Source organism: Hemitrygon akajei, chromosome 28 (assembly GCF_048418815.1).
Source record: "Hemitrygon akajei chromosome 28, sHemAka1.3, whole genome shotgun sequence".
In the NCBI taxonomy this organism is placed as follows: domain Eukaryota; kingdom Metazoa; phylum Chordata; class Chondrichthyes; order Myliobatiformes; family Dasyatidae; genus Hemitrygon; species Hemitrygon akajei.
Window position 1 is genome coordinate 30,080,504 of NC_133151.1, and position 17,739 is coordinate 30,098,242.

The window sequence follows — 17,739 nt, forward strand, 5'->3', positions numbered from 1 at the left end:
GGAAGTTAGGGGAATTCAGGGTGACTTGGATAGGTTGGATGAGTGGGCAGATACTTGGCATATGGCGTTTAATGTGAATAAGTGTGAGGTTATCCACTTTGGGAGTAAGAACAGGAAGGCAGATTATTATCTGAATGGTGTAGAGCTGGGTAAGGGAGAAATACAAAGAGATCTCGGAGTCCTTGTTCATCAGTCACTGAAGGTGAATGAGCACGTGCGGCAGGCAGTGAAGAAGGTTAATGGAATGTTGGCCTTTATTACAAAGGAAATTGAGTACAAGAGCAAGGAAATCCTCTTGCATTTGTACAGAGCCCTGGTGAGACCACACCTGGAGTATTGTGTACAGTTTTGGTCTCCAGAGTTAAGGAAGGACATCCTGGCTGTAGAGGAAGTGCAGCGTAGATTCACGGGGTTAATTCCTGGGATGTCTGGACTGTCTTACGCAGAGTGGTTAGAGAAACTGGGCTTGTACACGCTGGAATTAAGGTGATTGAGAGGGGATCAGATTGAAACATATAAGATTATTAAGGGTTTGGACAAGATAGAGGTAGGAAATATGTTCCAGATGCTGGGAGAGTCCAGTACCAGAGGGCATGGTTTGAGAATAAGGGGTAGGTCATTTCGGGCAGAGTTAAGGAAAAACCTCTTCTCCCAGAGAGTTATGGGCGTCTGGAATACACTGCCTCGGAAGGTAGTGGAGGCAAATTCTCTGGATGCTTTCAAGAAGGAGCTATATAGGTATCTTATGGATAGGGGAATCAAGGGATATGTGGACAAAGCAGGAACCGGGTATTGATAGTAATTGATCAGCCATGATCTCAAAATGGCGGTGCAGGCTCGACGGGCCGAATGGTCTACTTCTGCACCTATTGTCTATTGTCTATTGTCTATTACTCGGGAGGAGTTACATGCTTTAGTGACTGAGCTGGGACAGATTGCGGAGAGAACAACTGTTGCCCCTGTGCTTCAGCAATTCTGTTGCTTTTAATTTATCTTTTACACGGAGATGCTTGAAGTGCTCGTTTGTACTCATGATGTATTTTCCCCTAGCAGTTGAACTTTCCAGATACAAGGAGGCCAGTAATGACGGAGAAGAGTCACAGAATATAGAACATAGAAATTTTCAGCACTTTGGTTCATGCTGAGCCGACCATGTAACCCATTATAGAGACATACAAGAGTCTATTTTTCTAAGTTCCATGTACCTAAGAGCTCTTCAAATACACTATTTCGTCCGCATCCATCACTGTCGCCAGCAATGCAACCATGCAGCCCCCCACACTCTGTGAAAAACTTACCCCTGACATCCCCTGGATACATATTTCCAAAAATCGGAAAATTATACCGCCACGTGGTAGCCATTTGAGCCTTGGAAAAATGTCTCTGGCTATCCACGCGATCAATGCCCCTCATGGTCTTATAAACCTCTATCAAGTTGTCTCTCATCCTCCATCACACCAAGGTGGAAAGGACAAGTACGCTCAACCTATTGTCATAAGGTACAGTATGCACTGGCAAGGAAAGCTATCTTGGATTAATTTTAAAAAGTCCACCTCCAATCCTGACACACAGAGTCAATCCAGTTAAGTTTCTCTTACATTTAAAATCTCTCCCCTCCGTTGTTAAAACTATGTCTTCTTGTTTTTACTGTTACGGATTCAGCAACAATAAATATATAAGTGTGGCAGGGTTTTTTATAACAAATTAAACATTTATTAAACACTGAAAAACTAACCCCCAAATGTAAAACAACTAACGTAACCGGAAATCAGCTGTTGTGCGGCAGCTTAAACAGTTCTTAAAGGAATAAACGAAAACAGTTCTTAAAGCGATGTTGCAAAAACAGTTCTTCAAAGTAGTACTGCAAAAGTTCAAAATGCTTACAGACCATTAAAAAGGAGACTTTTTAGACGATTTAAATTCTCTTTCACGTCGTGTTGTTGCGGTTCCCAGTCGAACTATACTTACCCCGGATAATTTAGGAAGATGATAATGAAACAGCTTAAAGGCACTGAACTTTCCTTGACGAAACTGTGCACCAAACCCTTTCTGCTCTCAGCGCAGGGGCTAACCCGGGCACAACCAACGAATTCCTTTCAAATGAGGATCAAACAAGGTCAAACCTGTTTTAACGTCGAAATCGACTTTCCTCGATCTTTCAACTCATGCACATGTTCTTCCATCTTCCATCCATGTGCCTGTATAAACGGCTCTTAAAAACCTCCAATGTATTTACCTCTACCTCCATACCAAGTAGCGTTTTACAACATCCGCCACTCTCAGATTGAAAACATGCCCCTCAGATGCTCAAAACCTATCCCACCTCTCTTTCAAAACATGTCCTCTGGTATTCGTCATTTCAACCCTGGGAAACACTTCATCTCTGTCCAATCATCTAGCCTCTGCTAATCTTGTAAATCTCTATCAGATCTAATCTCAGCTACCGACGCACCGGAGACAACAATACTCGATTACCCAGACTCCCATAACAGCACAAACACTCTTGGACAATTAGAATACTGGTAAACCTCTTCTGCACACGCTCCAAAATTCAGTATTCTCCGTATAATGGGTCGGCCAGAAATCTACACAATACCTCAGATGCATTCGAACAGGAGTTGTATGGAGTCACAACATAACCTCTAGACTTTTGAATGATGAAAGAAAAAAACATGCCATAAGCTGCCCGAGCTGCGTGGTCAATCTCAAGGAGCTATGAACTTGGATCTCCAGATCTTTCTGCTAAGCAACACTTGCCACTAACAATGTGCTCTTTCCTTGCATGTGACCTACTAAGGTGCTGCACCTCACATTAATCTGGGTTAAACTCCATCTGCTATTACTCAGCCCATATCTACAACTAATGTTTGTCGTTCTGTATTCTTCGCCAGTCTTCTAAACTATCCAGAACTCCACCAATCTTAGTACCGCCACAAATGTATTAACCCACCTATCGACATTTTCATGCAGGTCAATTATATACATCAGAAACAGCAGAGGTCTCAACACCCCTACGGAACTCAATTAATTACTGACCTCCAGCTCTATTATATCCTTTCAGCCATCACCCTACGTCTTCTATTCACAATCCACTTCTGAATCCAAACTGCCAGTTCCCCGCAGACTCCATGCATCACTACTTTCTGGAATTGCCTTCCATGAGGGACTTTATCAAACGCCTCACTAAAATCCATGTAAGCAACATCGACTGACCTACCCTTGCCATTCTCTCTCGTCAACGTATTTAAAAGAACACTCAATAATGTTAGTAAGGAACGCTCTGTCATGAACAAAGCCGTGGGGTTTGTAAATGCTCCTATATACGTTCACTTAGAATTTTTTTCCGGCATTTTTTTTTAAACTGACGTGAGACTCGCTGGTCGATAGTTCTCAGATTTTCTCCACTTTCTTGATTAAACAGAGGTAGAACATCAGCCTCTCACCAATCCATCGCTACCTCATTTTTGGCAGAGAATATAAAGAAAACGGCTATCAATAATAAGGGCCCAGCAATGTCGTATCTTGCCTCCTTTAGTAATCTGTGTTCAACATCATCAGGCCTTCGCGAAATATCAACATTAAATTCATTAGGAGTCCGAAAACTTCTTCCACCTTGACCTCTAATTGCCTTAACATATTTCTGCTTTAGCACTGATCCCCTCGTCCACTATATGCTTTTCCTTGGTCAATATGGAAGCAAAGTATTTAATAAATACATCACTTATTTTCTCTGCATCGAAAATATTGTCGCTCCTTTATCCTTGATGGTCCTACACTCTCTCTACTTATCCTGTTCCTCTGGATGTATATATAGAATGCCCTGGATTGCACCTTAATCCTACTTAACAACTTTTCAAAGCCCCTCCTGCCTTTCTTAATACAATTATTTTGCTCTTTTTCATGCTTTGTTTTAAACTCTCCGTGTGTTTTGTTTGATCCCAACTTCCGATGCTTTAGATAATTTTCCTTTTTCTTCTTGACTAAGTTCCTCACCCCTCTGAACATCCGAGGTTATATTTTCTTTCGATCACCATCCTTCCTTCTAACAAGAATATTGCTTCCCTCTACTCTGTGCTACTTATCTTAAAAGACCCTCCAATTCTCTGATATAGATTTGGCAAAGAAAATATGTTCACAATTAAGTCTTCTTGCTTCTTGCCTAATGCTCTCGTAATTGCTTTACTCCAATTTAAAACTCTCTCAAAAGCCTCAGTGTACCCCTTCTGTACTACATCTATCTTGAAAGTTAAGGATTTGTGGTCTCGTCTCTAACAGTTCTCCAACTGAAAGGGCATTCACTTGGCCAAGCACTTTACCCCGCACCACGTTCAATACTGCTCTCCTCTAGTCGGTACGATGACATATTGATTTAATTGATTTCGGGATACACTTAACAAGTTCTGCACATCTAAGCACCTTACACTATCAAGGTCCGAGACAACTATACTTTCAATAGATTTTCTGACTCCTATCTGCTGGTCCGATCCATCCCTTACTGTCCCTGGGCTTCAGCTCCCAGCCCCCTGCAAAACTATTTTAAAGTCTGTATGATTGGTCTTGGGCCCTATTCTGGGAACTGATGCGTTGGCCTTGCAGAGAGTCCACAGGAAGTTCACAAGAATTATTCCGAAAATGAAAGGGTTAACATGTGAGGAGAATTTGATGACTCTGGGGCTGTACTCGTTGAAGATTTCAAGAATGAGGTTTTAATTAAAACCTATCAAATGTTCTTGAAATGTCTGGATACGGGAGGATGTTGCTTGAAGTAGGTGAGCCGGGGACGACAGGGCAATGCCACAGAATAAGAGAACATACATTCAAAATAGAGTTGACGAGATTTCTTTAGCAGAGATCAGTGAATCGGAGGAATTCTTTGCCGTAGCCCCTATGCCAATATATTTTAGACGGAGCTTGCTGGGTTCTTGATTTAGCTAAGCGTCAAAGCTTAAAGGGATAAGAGTTATGAATCAGCCGTCACGGAATGGCGGAGCAAACATGTTTCTAAATCTATTGTACTGCTTAATGTTCTTAACGATTGATGGAGGTTTCGTCGGTGGCCCGTGCCCAAGTTTCTGTGAAGGACTTTAGTACATAAGTAATGGGAGTTTCCTTGTGCACGGACGGTGCGAGCAGAAGGTATAGTCAATTCATGCAGCTTTGCTTTAGCGACTTTCAATACATTTGCCTTAAATACGCAAGGGAAATAACGCGGCGAGTGTAAGAACTTATTGATTTTTTTTGCTTTTATTTGGATTTACACGTTATAAAAATCGTGGCAGATTCTGCGTCTCGAAATATGCACAAATAAAAGATAGAATGAAAATACAATGATCAAAGATTGAAAGTAATACACCTGCAAGAAATGGCACGAAATGTGATTTGTTTGTCGCAACATGGACTGGTATCTTATTGTGAGAAATCTGTGTGTTTAGTATAAACTGTTCAATTCTATGCTGAATTTGTTTCAGTATTCAGTCTGTCCATATGTTACGGATACTTTCATGAAACAAACACCTTAAAGGTTCGTCACAAATGAACACTCCACTCATATCAGTGTGGATGCCGTGATGTCCCAACAGTTACATAACAATTCTGGTCGGTTATTTCTCATCTACCTTGACCACTGTTGTGCCACCAAATTAAAGGCAAAAATCTTTTCCTTCCAGGGGAACACTTGCCTAAGTTTACAGACAAACCAAATGCCCTTGGATAATTTAGGAATCTAAGTGCACTGCGCCTACTGTTAGAAATGTTCATTAGTTGAGTGTAATATTGCACGTTGTAAATCATTGTGTCAGAGAATTGTTAGGTTTGATAAATAACAAACCTTGTGTCATAGAGAAAGAACGCACTTTCTCATTTGTAAATCAGAATAAACAAAATGCAACAGAATTGTTATTTTGTGATTTCTCTGAGTAAGTATTTTCTTTGGATGATGACACAGCTCATACAAATGGCTTACGTGATGTGTTTGTTTACCGGACTGTCACTTATGAGACTAACGAAGTGCTGTGATTAAAAGACGGTGGGTACTATTCTTTCCTGTAGAAGAGTTTACGAAATAAATAACAGCAGATATCGGCATTTAGACCACTTGGACCTGCTCGCTGCTTCACATCGAAAATGGGATATCCTGCAATTTACTACATAGCGAGCATTTACTATCCTATACTGGCAGCGATTGGAATCCCTGGTAAGTAACTGGAGTTGCCTATTATGTGTGTGTTTTGTTCTTATTACTGTACCTGCCGAACGGCCGATTAGTTACCGTAAAATCTGTTACAGTTGGTGCCTCGTCTGTACATGAGAGTTTTAAGGTTTTTCATGTTTAGGCATGTTTTCCTTATATTTCGCTGACTTTTGAATGCCAGATTTTTAGTATTTGAATGTGTTAATATTCATATGTTCTAGTATGTACCTATACGACCTCCCAAAGCTTTACCAGCATATATTGTTTCAAGTCTGTTGCAGAATCAGATTTATTGAAACCTTTAAAAAGGAAATTGTTTTTACGGTCGTTGCAGCTTTCTCTGAAAACGGTTTGTCGTTTTTTTTTCGGCGACATGTAGATTTTTCTTTCCGTCCAGTCATTTTGAATCAGTCACCCACAAGTAAATATATGGTGGACTACATAATTCCGACAGTTGACTACTGGAAATTTGCGACATAACTGACATTCTGACCCGCTGTTTTGCATCGATCGAAGAGCAGTGACGATCGTAAATACTCTATTTCCACTCTCTTATTCGAACCCAGCCTGTCCTGGCACAATATTAAAGAATGTGGTCCATTCCGTCCAGAACAACTAATTTCCAGGAAAACGCATCAGAGCTTTTTTTTGAAACTAACTCCTATTCTGCTTCCTTGCAGTTAATTTAATGGCGATTGTGATCCTTTCTCGGGGCAACTGCGGACTTTCCAAATGTATCTCCTGTTATCTGGTGGGAATGGCGGCAACTGATTTAATAATTACTATCATAGGTGTTGTACTTGAGCAGATCAATAATATTTATGTTTATGCCTTTTCTTTACTCTTTACACGGATCTGCGCCGTGACATTTTACCTGAGGCTCGCAACAATGGACTGTTCTGTTTGGCTCACTGTGGCTTTCACGTTCGATCGCTGTATTGCAATCTGTAGTCAAAAGCTGCGGGAACGATACTGCACCAAGAGGATAGCGACTGTGATTATAGTAATTGTGAGATTAGTGAGTTGTGCGAAGCGTCTTCCATTTTACTTTGGGATAGATCCTTATCTGATCATTGATAACGTACCCTGGCGATGCACTGCAAAAGAATATTACTATACTTTACCAGTATGGAGAACATACCGGTTGTTGAACACTATCTCTACACCTTTATTGCCGATCAGTTTGATTCTATTGTTTAATGCTTTAACAGTCAGTCATATTATATCAGCAAACAGAGTCCGCCGCGGACTCAGGAACAGTAGAGAGAATAAGAAAGATCCAGAGGTGGAGAACCGGAGAAAGTCAATGATTCTGTTGTTCGCTCTATCAGCCAATTTCATATTGTTGTGGATCCCCTTTATTGTATATACTATGAACTGGCCAACTCAGAATTACTTTTACATTGACCGATACCTGAATACACCGGAGTATATCCTGCAGCAGTTTGGGTACATGTTGCAGTTTCTCTCTACCTGCACCAACACGTGTATCTACACACTGACACAAAGGAAATTCAGGGAGGAGCTGAAGAATGGTGTCAAACATCTGCTTGCATTAAATGTTCGGCTCTGTAAATAAAACGGAAATCGCATAGTAATATTTGCTAGGAGTTCAAAAAATCCATAACATCCATATTTTTGTTCGTAAGACTGTCATGCAGTATATTCGTGCAGCCAGGTGAACAAACGTTAGCAGTTTTCCATGTCCAGTGGACTCAGCAAAATTTCAATTCATGAGGCAACTGTGCCAACGAACGAAGAGCCTCTGACGCGATATTTATATTAGGAGAAATTGTATACGAAAGCTTTGGATTAATGCTGTAACGTCGGCCAATGAAACACATAGCACACCACTGTCGGTTTCACATCGGTAGAGTCTATTGCAATTCATTGTATAATCCAGCTCTGAAACATGAGTGTGCTTGACTGTCACAACTGAAGCAGTTTACCTGGAACATGCAAAGGAGGATTCTGTTAATTTGAACTAGTACAACTGAAATTCTTATTACACTATTGAAAGGATTATCTCAAAAAATAAACACAAGATAAAGAAGTAGGAATAGCCATCCAGCTCATCGAGCCTTCCCCGCCATTTTGTAAGATCATGATTGATCTGTCTCTAAACTCAGCTCCATCTGCCTGTCTTGTACACATAACCCTTAGTTCCCTTACTATGTAATAACCTATGTAACTGTTTCTTAAAAATATTTTGTGAAAAAGCCCCAACTGCTCCCCTGGGCAGATAATTTAACAGATTCAGCACTCTCTGAGAAAAAACAGTTTCTCTTCATCTCTGTCTTAAATCTTCTTCTATGAATCTTGAAGAAGATTCTGGTTCTAGTCTCACCTACCAATGGAAACAACATTCCTACTTCTAACTTTTCTATCACTTTAAAAATCCTGTATGTTGCTATAAGATCCACAAAGAGTATAGACCAGGCGACTTAATCTCTCCTCGCAGGTTAACTCCTTCATCCCTGGAATCAATCCGGTGAACCTCCTCTGACCTGCCTCCAAAGCCAATATGTCCTTCCTCAAGTATGAAAACTTGAGGAAATGGTCTTGTGATGGTGGAATGACGTCATTTCCCCACCAGTAGAGGTCATGTGGCATGTGATTTTTACAGGGTATAAAAGCAGGACCCCTCCCTGTGAGGAGGGGCAGTTCGTGGCTGGATCTGCCATTTTGACTCCATGCCACTGCGTGGTTCAATATTATGACGCAGTTTGGTTAAAAGGTGGAATTTTATTTAATGCCTAAAGTTTAAAAGGTCATTGCCGGCAGTTTCTTTATAATACTGCCAGTTAAAGATCAGTGGAAAGTGAAGATCGGAGTTCGGGAGTTAAAAGATCGAGGAAAGTCGATTTCGACGGTGAAACAGGTTCGACCTTGTTTGATCCTCATTCGGAAGGAATTCGTTGGCTATTAACCCCTGCAAATAATAGCAGAAAGGGTTGGGTACATTTTGTCAAGCAAAGGTCAGTGACTTTAAGCCGTTCAGTTTTTCTCTTCGTAAATTCTCTGGGAAATGTATAGTTCGACTGGGTACCGCAGCAACACGACGTGAAAGGAGAAATTAAATCGTCTAAAAAGCCTCTCCTTTAATGGACTGTAAGCATTTTGAACTTTTGAAGTACTACTTTCAAGAACTGTTTTTGCAACTCTGCTTTAAGAACTGTTTCCGCTTTATTCCTTTAAGAACTGTTTCAACTGCCGCACAGCAGTTGATTTCCGGTTACGTTAGTTGTTTGTTTACTTTTGGGGGCTTGTTCTTCAGTGTTTAATAAATGTTTTATTTGTTAAAAAAAGCAATGCCTCACTTATACTTTTATTGTTGCTGAATCCGTAACAGTATACAGTACTCCAGCTGCGGCCTCATTGGTACCCTGTATGGTTGCATTATGACCTTCCTGCTCTTGAATTCAATCCCTCTAGCAATGACGTTCCACATTCCCTTTGCCTTCTTAATAACCTATTGTACCTACGAGAAAATTTTTTGGCATTCCTGCACAAGTACTCTCAAGTACCTCTGCACAAGAGCATGCTAAAATCTTTCACCATTTAAATTGTTACGTACCCGTAACACGTGACAGTGGTGCACTTGTCACGTGACAGGTGTTGAAGCGATACTGGACTTGAGGTAATCGTCTTGTGATCGTGGAGTGACGTAATTTTCCCGCCAGTAGAGGTCATGTGAGGATTTTAATGTTATCAGGCAGTTTAGTTGAAAGATGGAGTTTTAATTAATGCCTAAAGTTTAAAAGGTCATTGCCAGCAGTTTATTTATAATACTGCTAGTTAAAAATCAGTGGAGAGTGAAGATCGAAGTACGGGAGTTAAAAGATCGAGGAAAGTGGATTTCGACGCTGAAACAGGTTCGACCTTGTTTGATCCTCATTCGGAAGGAATTCGTTGGCTGTGCTTGTGTTAATCCCTGTGAAATAGCAGAAAGGATTGAATACAGTGTTGTAAAGGAAAGGTCAGTGCCTTTAAGCTGTTTAATTTTTCAATTTCGTAAATTCTTCGTGGAAAAAGTATAGTTCGACTGGGAATCTCAACGACGCGACGTGAAAGGGAATTTACATCGTCTTAAAAAGACTCTCCCTTAAATGCACTGTAAGCATTTTTAACTTTTGCAATACTACTTTGAAGAACTGTTTATGCAACATCGCTTTAAGAACTGTTTAAGCTTTATTGTTTTAAGAACTGTTTGAGCTGCCGCACAGCAGCTGACTTCTGGTTACGTGAGTGGTTTGTTTACTCTTGGGTGGTTTGTCTTTCAGTGTTCAATAAATGTTTTATTTGTTGTAAAAAACCCTGCCTCACTCATATATTAATTATTACTGATCCGTAACAAAATAATATTATAACATATAACCATATAACAATTACAGCACGGAAACAGGCCACCTCGGCCCTTCTAGTCCTTTACTCTCACCTAGTCCCACTGGCCCGCACGCAGCCCATAACTCTCCATTCCTTTCCTGTTGAGCTACCTATCCAATTTAACTTTAAATGACAATACCGAACCTGCCTCTACCATTTCTGCTGGAAGCTCGGTCCCCACAGCTACCACTCTCTGAGTAAAGAAATTCCCCCTCGTGTTACCCATAAACTTTTGCCCCCTTACTCTCAACACATGTCCTCTTGTATGAATCTCCCCTACTCTCAATGAAAAGAAAGCCTATCCAGGTTAACTCTCTCTATCCCCCTCATAATTTTAAATACCTCTATCAAGTCCCTCTCAACCTTCTAAGTTCCAAAGAATGAAGACCTAACTTGTTCAAAATTTCCCTGTAACTTAGGTGGTGAAACCCAAGCAACATTCTAGTAAATCTTCTCAGCACTCTCTCTATTTTCTTGACATCTTTCCTATAATCTTTCCAGAACAGTACACTATACTCCAAATTCGGCCTTCCCAATGACTTGTACAATTTTAACATTACATCCCAGCTCCTATATTCAATGCTCTGATTTATAAAGGCAATCATACCAAAAGCTTTCTTCAACACCTTATCCACATGAGATTCCACCTTCAGGGAACTATGCACCATTATTCCTAGACCACTCTGTTCTACTGCATTCTTCAATGCCATACCATTTACCACGTATGTCCTATTTGGATTATTCCTACCAAAATGTATCACCTCACACTTATCAGCATGAAACTCCAACTGCCATCGTTCAGCCCATTCTTCTAACTTGCCTAAATCTCTTTGCAAGCTTTGAAAACCATTTTCATTATCCACAATGCCACCTACTTTAGTATCATCTGCATACTTACTAATCCAATTTAGCACCATATCATCCAGATCATTAATGTATATGACAAACATCATTGGACCTAATGCAGAACCCTGAGGCACACCACTACTCACCGGCCTCCAACCTGACAAACAGTTATCCACCACTGTTCTCTGGCATCTCCCATCCAGCCACTGTTGAATCCATTTTATTGTTAAAGTATTAATACCTAACGATTGAACCTACTTAACTAAACTTCCGTGCGGAACCTTGTCAAAGGCCTTACTGAAGTCCATATGGACAACACCCACTGCTTTACCGTCGTCAACTTTCCTCGTAACCTCTTCAAAAATTTCAATGAGATTTGTCAAACATGACCTTCCACGCTTAAATCCATGCTGACTATTCCTTATCAGACCCTGTCTATCCAGATAATATTCTGCTCTTCTATTATTTCTTCAGAAGTGGATGACCTTGCATTTACCAACGTTGAATTCCATCTGCCAGACCTTGGACCACTCAGTTAACATATCTATATGCCTCTGCATGCTCTCCATAATTTCCTGGACAATTTCCTTTTCAACTCAGTTTAGTGTCATCAGCAAACTTTGCTACGCTCCATTCAGTCCCATCTTCCAAATCATCAGTGTGAATGTTAAACAGCTGCGTGCTTAGCACTGACCCCTGCGGCACCCCACTCACCACCGACTGCCATGCGGAGAAACACCCATTTGTCTCAACTCTCTGCCTTCTATAGGTTAACCAAAACACTATCCATGTCAATATTCTTCCTCAGACTCCAGGCATCGGTATCCTATTTATAAGTCTCTTTTGTGGCACCTTATCGAACGTCTTCTGGAAATCCAAGTATACGACATTCTCCTGTTCCCCTCTATCCCCTGAACTCATTCTGTCCTCAAGAAAGTCCAGTAAGTTTGTCAAACAAGACCTGCCCTTTCTGAATCCATGCTGCGTCTGTCTAATGGAACCACTCTTTTCTAAATGTTACGTTATTTCTTCCTTAATGACAGCTTCAAGGATTTTCCCGACTTCAGATTCTAAGCTAACTGGCCTATAGTTGTCCGTGTTTTGCCTACATCTTAAAAAATAAATGGCGTTACACATGCTGTCTTGCAATCCGCCGGGACCTGCCCAGTGTCTGCAGTGTTTTGATAAATGATTACCAAAGCGACTACTATAAACTCAGCCATTTCCTTCAGCACTAGACTATCTAAGGCGAGATGCACAATATATGAACTTATACAACAGCTAGCCCGGAATTAGTGCTTGGAAGAATGATGGGGTCCATTATTACAATTGAATTTACAGGGTACTTGGATACACATGACAAAACAGGTGAAAGGGAATTTGTATCATTTAAAAATCTTGCCTGGCCAATTGGTTGGATTTCTGAGGAAATTACAGGCAGCAAAAAAAAAAAAAGGAGATTCACTGGATGTTGTTTATTTAGAATTTCAGAAGACATCTGGATGCAATGGTATTCAGAGTAGAATTGATAAGTTGTTGTTACAAACACAATAAACTCGGCAAATCCTGAAAATCTAAAAGCAACACACAAAATAATGGAAGAACTCAGAAACAGGGTGATCACAGTTTCAAGCCGAGACTTTTCATTAGCCCTGGTGAAGGGTCACGACTCCAAACGTCTAAAGTATACTTTTTTCCATGGAAGCTGCCTGGACTGCTGTGTTCCTCCAACGTTTTGTGTGTGCTGCTGAGCTGTCTTTGAGAAAACGGTAAACAAATATTTTAAGCTTTGTAGTCTCCCAGAAGTTGTGTATCAAAGGGTGAAGCACCACATATTAAATGACATGGTTTTAGTCCCCAAGGTGATCTCTAACAATCACCCGGCTCTAGTGAGGCTCCACACAAGATAAGAGAACAAATCATAGAAACATAGAAACATAGAAAACCTACAGCACAATACAGGCCCTTCGGCCCACAAAGTTGTGCAGCAACTGTCCCTACCATAGAAATAACTAGGCTTACCTGTAGCCCTCTATTTTATTAAGCTCCATTTACCTATCTAAAAGTCTTTTAAAAGACCCTATCGTATTCGCCTCCACCACGGTTGCCAGCAGCACATTCCACGCACTCACTACTCTGAGTGAAAAACTTACACCTGACATCTCCTCTGTACCTGCTCCCCTGCACCTGTAAACGGTGTCCTCTTCTGGCAACCATTTCAGCCCTGGGAAAAACCCTCTGAACATCCACACGATCAATGCCTCTAACCATCCTATACACATTATCAGGTCACCTGTCATTCTCTGTCGCCCCAAGGAGAAAAGGCAGAGCTTACTCAATCTATTCTCATAAGCCATGCTCCCCATTCCAGGCAACATCCTTGTATATCTCCTCTGCACACTTTCTATGGCTTCCACATCCATCCTGTATTGAGGATACCAGAACTGAGCACAGTACTCCAAGTGGTGTCTGACCAGGGCCCTATATAGCTGCAACATTACCTCTCGGCTCTTTAAGAATAGTATTTTCTTAAACTTAGAGATTTATGGGAAGGACAGTTGCAATAAAGGGTTTGCAAGCACTGCCTCCACTCCATCTGTGTGAGACGGGCATTTAGAAGAAGTGAAAATGACCAATAATATTGACATGGACTGGAAATAATGCAATTAACTATCAATCCTCCTTGGTGCAGAGATTTGAGGGACTAGCAGCCTATCAGATATTACTAGATTCAGCTCAGCTTCTTCTTCAGCCTGCAAAAAACCATGGAGGAAATTAAAGGAAACTCTTCACCCTGAGAGTGGTGACTGATGGGATCCCATCACACAGGAAGAGTGAGAGGTGAATAGCAAGCGTGAATTTACGAGGACTGTCATAGAAGGGAATTACTTGTTTTACTGATTTACTTGTCACTGATGGAAAATATCAAATACCAGTCCCAATAAATGCGAACATTAGCAGAAAAAATTCCTCAGTAGTAGAGCAGTAGTTCTGATCTTTGAATACTCTTAGGCTGCAGGAGAATTGTTGGAGGACTGGAGAATGGCAAATGTAGTTCCCTTGTTTAAAAAAGGATAACAGGGAGAGTGCTTTGAACTATAGAGCAGTGAGTCTTACGTCGGTGGTCTGCAAACTATTAGAAAGTTTTCTTAACGATAGGATCTACGAGCATTTGAAGAAGTATAATCAACTCAAGCATAGTCAACAAGGTTTTGTGAAGGGAAGGTCGGGCTTCACGAGCCTACGTGAGTTTTCTTGAAGACATAACAGAAGAACTTGATGAGAGTCGGACAGTAGATGTGGTCTACATGAATTTTAGCAAGGCATTTGACAAGGTGCCCCACGAGAGACTCATCCAGAAAGTCATTAGGCATGGGATCAGTTTAACTTTGACTGTTTGGATAAAAGAATGGCATACAGGAATGAAGCAGATGGTCGTAATAGAAGAGAAGTATTCTGCCTATAGGTCGGTAAGTAATGGAGTGCCACAAGGATCTGTCATGGGGCCCTGCCCTTTGTGATTTTTATAAATGGCCTTGATGAAGAGGCGGAAGAGTGGGTGAATAAGGTTGCGGGTGATACGAAGATTGAAGAAGCGATGGATGGAGCTGAGGTTTGTCGAAGGTTACAAGAGGATTTTGTAACGCACATGACTCCATTAGCCCAAGCTGGTGCAGCTCACTCTGACCAAACATTACGTCCCTAGCAGAATTAATAACCTTATCGCTGATTATTACAGCGACTTCCTGGTGAGGGTCTCTAAAGGAGCAATTGCATCAAACTGGCACAAAGTGGAGAACGGTATCATTACCGGATGCACTATCTCAGTGACACTGTTCTCCCTAGCCATGAACATGCTCACTAAGTCTGCTGAACCAGAGTGAAAAGGGCACAGAATGAATTCCACTCAACGGAAACCACCCATCAGGGCATTCATGGATGACCTCACAGTGACCACAGAATCAGTCACGGGATGCTGGTGGATTCTACAGAAGCTCGAAAATCTGGTGGAGTGGGCCCGGATGCGTTTCAAACCAACCAAATCTAGATCTATGGTGCTGAGGAAAGTGAAGGTGGAGAATAAGTTCTGGTTCAGCATCGCAGGCACAGCCATCCCAATCATAACAGAAAAGCCAGTTAAGAGCTTTGGTAAGGTTTTTGACAGCTCTTTAAGGGACAAGACATCCATTCAGGCGACATGCAGCGAATCAGACGGCCGACAATCTCTGCAAATACAAATAAACAAACAAATAAGTAATACAGACGACACGAGTTAGAGAGCCGATGATAGTGCGCACATGGGTGGTTCAGAGCTGACGTCACAGAAGTTATCCACACAGAATCCTCCATCTATGACCTCACCAGAACCCAAAAGAATCTACTGGAGGCCAAATGGGGGTGATGAGGTTCGGGCAAGGTTGAGTCTGTTTTTCACTTTGGTAACAATGTTAGAGCTGTGAAGGGAGCACTGGACTGAACTGCCCAGATAAATTAGACTTCCCAATGGAAATGTTTTGAACGAATGCATTAAATTTCTTGTGATGGACTGCATGAATCTTTATCTTTGAAGCTGCATCATAAGGATGAGGGTGAAGTCTGTTATTGCAACTTCGGGGTAATAGGTTAAGATGTAGATAACAGTACGTATAAGTCGTCAGTGATATCACAACTTCTGCTTATGGCACTTACAGAGTCGGCTGGCAGACCTACTGTACTGATTGTCCCAGGGTATCCACTTTCCATATAAATGGTGTCTCCAGTTTGAACAAACGCTGTCAAGGGGTTCTTACAATTTGGCATATGCTGTACCAAATGCACACCATCTGCCAGCGTTGAAGGATGAAAGAGACTGAGCAAAGTTAATGGATTGTAGTGTTCCTGTTTGCGGACCTACCAGACGGGCTCATGAGAGCATCAATATGTCCCTAATGTTGCAGTAATTGGATAACAGCGCTTGATTTTCAAGTCTGAAAATCAATGAAATTTCTAACAAAACGCCAGCACGCTGCAAAATCGCCTCTCAAAACTGAACAGCATTAAATGTTCTGTTGGCTGAGAGCGGAGGTAGTTGTGCCATCTCTAGCCTGGAATGATCCACAAACACCTTTGGTATATCTGAGAATATCGTCAACTGTAAGCATGAAAATCCTGTTAGAATCCCTGCGTGGAAGTTTGGCAACTCCAGTTGATGATAGTGAACATTGTTTTAATTTCTTGCTAGACAGCACTCTGTGGAGTGATGACCCAAAGCACGGCTGCCTACATTATTGATCAACAACCCTCCTCTTCGGGATAGTCGATGGTAGGTTCACTGAGGAGACCTGAAATCTCTGGGCAATTCAACTGCAGCCACAATCCATGTTGTCCGTTACAGAACGGAAGGGAAGTGGGAAGAGCTACAGCAAGTCAAGTTAACACAGCACCTCGGCGAGGAATGTTCCCGGACAGTGTGCAGTCAACGTCGGCAAGAAAGCTCTCTGTAAAGTCTGATTTTCCTTTGCACAGTAGGGGCCTGGAGTCATTATGCGTACCAAAACAAGATGAGGATGCAAATGAAGAGATCAAGAGTGACAATTAATGTTGGTCAGTTGGTTTGCTAACGTGGTGAGGCCATGAGGGAGTTGATAGCTGACAACAAAAGCCACGGTTTATTGGCGTCGGGGTGATGGACTCATTCGCTGAGTGTAACAACGTGCGGGATGCAGACTCTCCCAGGGAGATTCGAAGAAACAGTCTCAACGCAACGTTTATTTCTTCTTGGGAGACTCTACCTTTCTGCACTCAGAGTAACAAGAGATACTCCACCTTTCCATGGTCAATGAACTGATCACTTCAATGCCAAATTACTTGTTCAATTTTATTTGTTTTTTTTTAAACAATATTCCTCTTGAAGAAGAGCTGTAAAATCAGCGTCTACCCGTCGGGGAATTGAACCCCGGTCTCCCGCGTGACAGGCGGGGATACTAACCACTATACTAACGAGGAACAGCTGTTGGTTCATCATGAACAAAAACATGAAACAGCACAAGAGAGTGAACAGAATTACCTTGATGTTTGTTCACTACAATACTGCAGTCAGTTTCTTCGTGTCCTTCCCACAGAAGTCTCTCAGTTTCCTCTAGTTTTTTTCAGTCACGGATAGTTATCAAGGTTTAGCAAAAGGAACTCTCATTCGAACCTAACGCCGTGTTGTTCAACAGATCATTTATATATTCTGGTTTTATAATGCGACAGGCAAGAAGCGATGTGGAGCTCTTCGAATTTTTAAGGGATCTTTCTCACTTCAGTTCGATTCCGAGCGAATTACTGGGTGTTTT

At 41.5% G+C, this 17,739-nt stretch overlaps 1 non-coding gene across 1 annotated transcript; it reads right to left on the minus strand.

Annotated features, from left to right (window-relative positions):
• Positions 1-17,335: 17,335 nt before the first annotated feature.
• trnad-guc (transfer RNA aspartic acid (anticodon GUC)) lies at positions 17,336-17,407 on the minus strand. The gene has a single exon. It is a non-coding gene; the product is annotated as a tRNA-Asp (tRNA).
• Between the last annotated feature and the right edge of the window lie 332 nt (positions 17,408-17,739).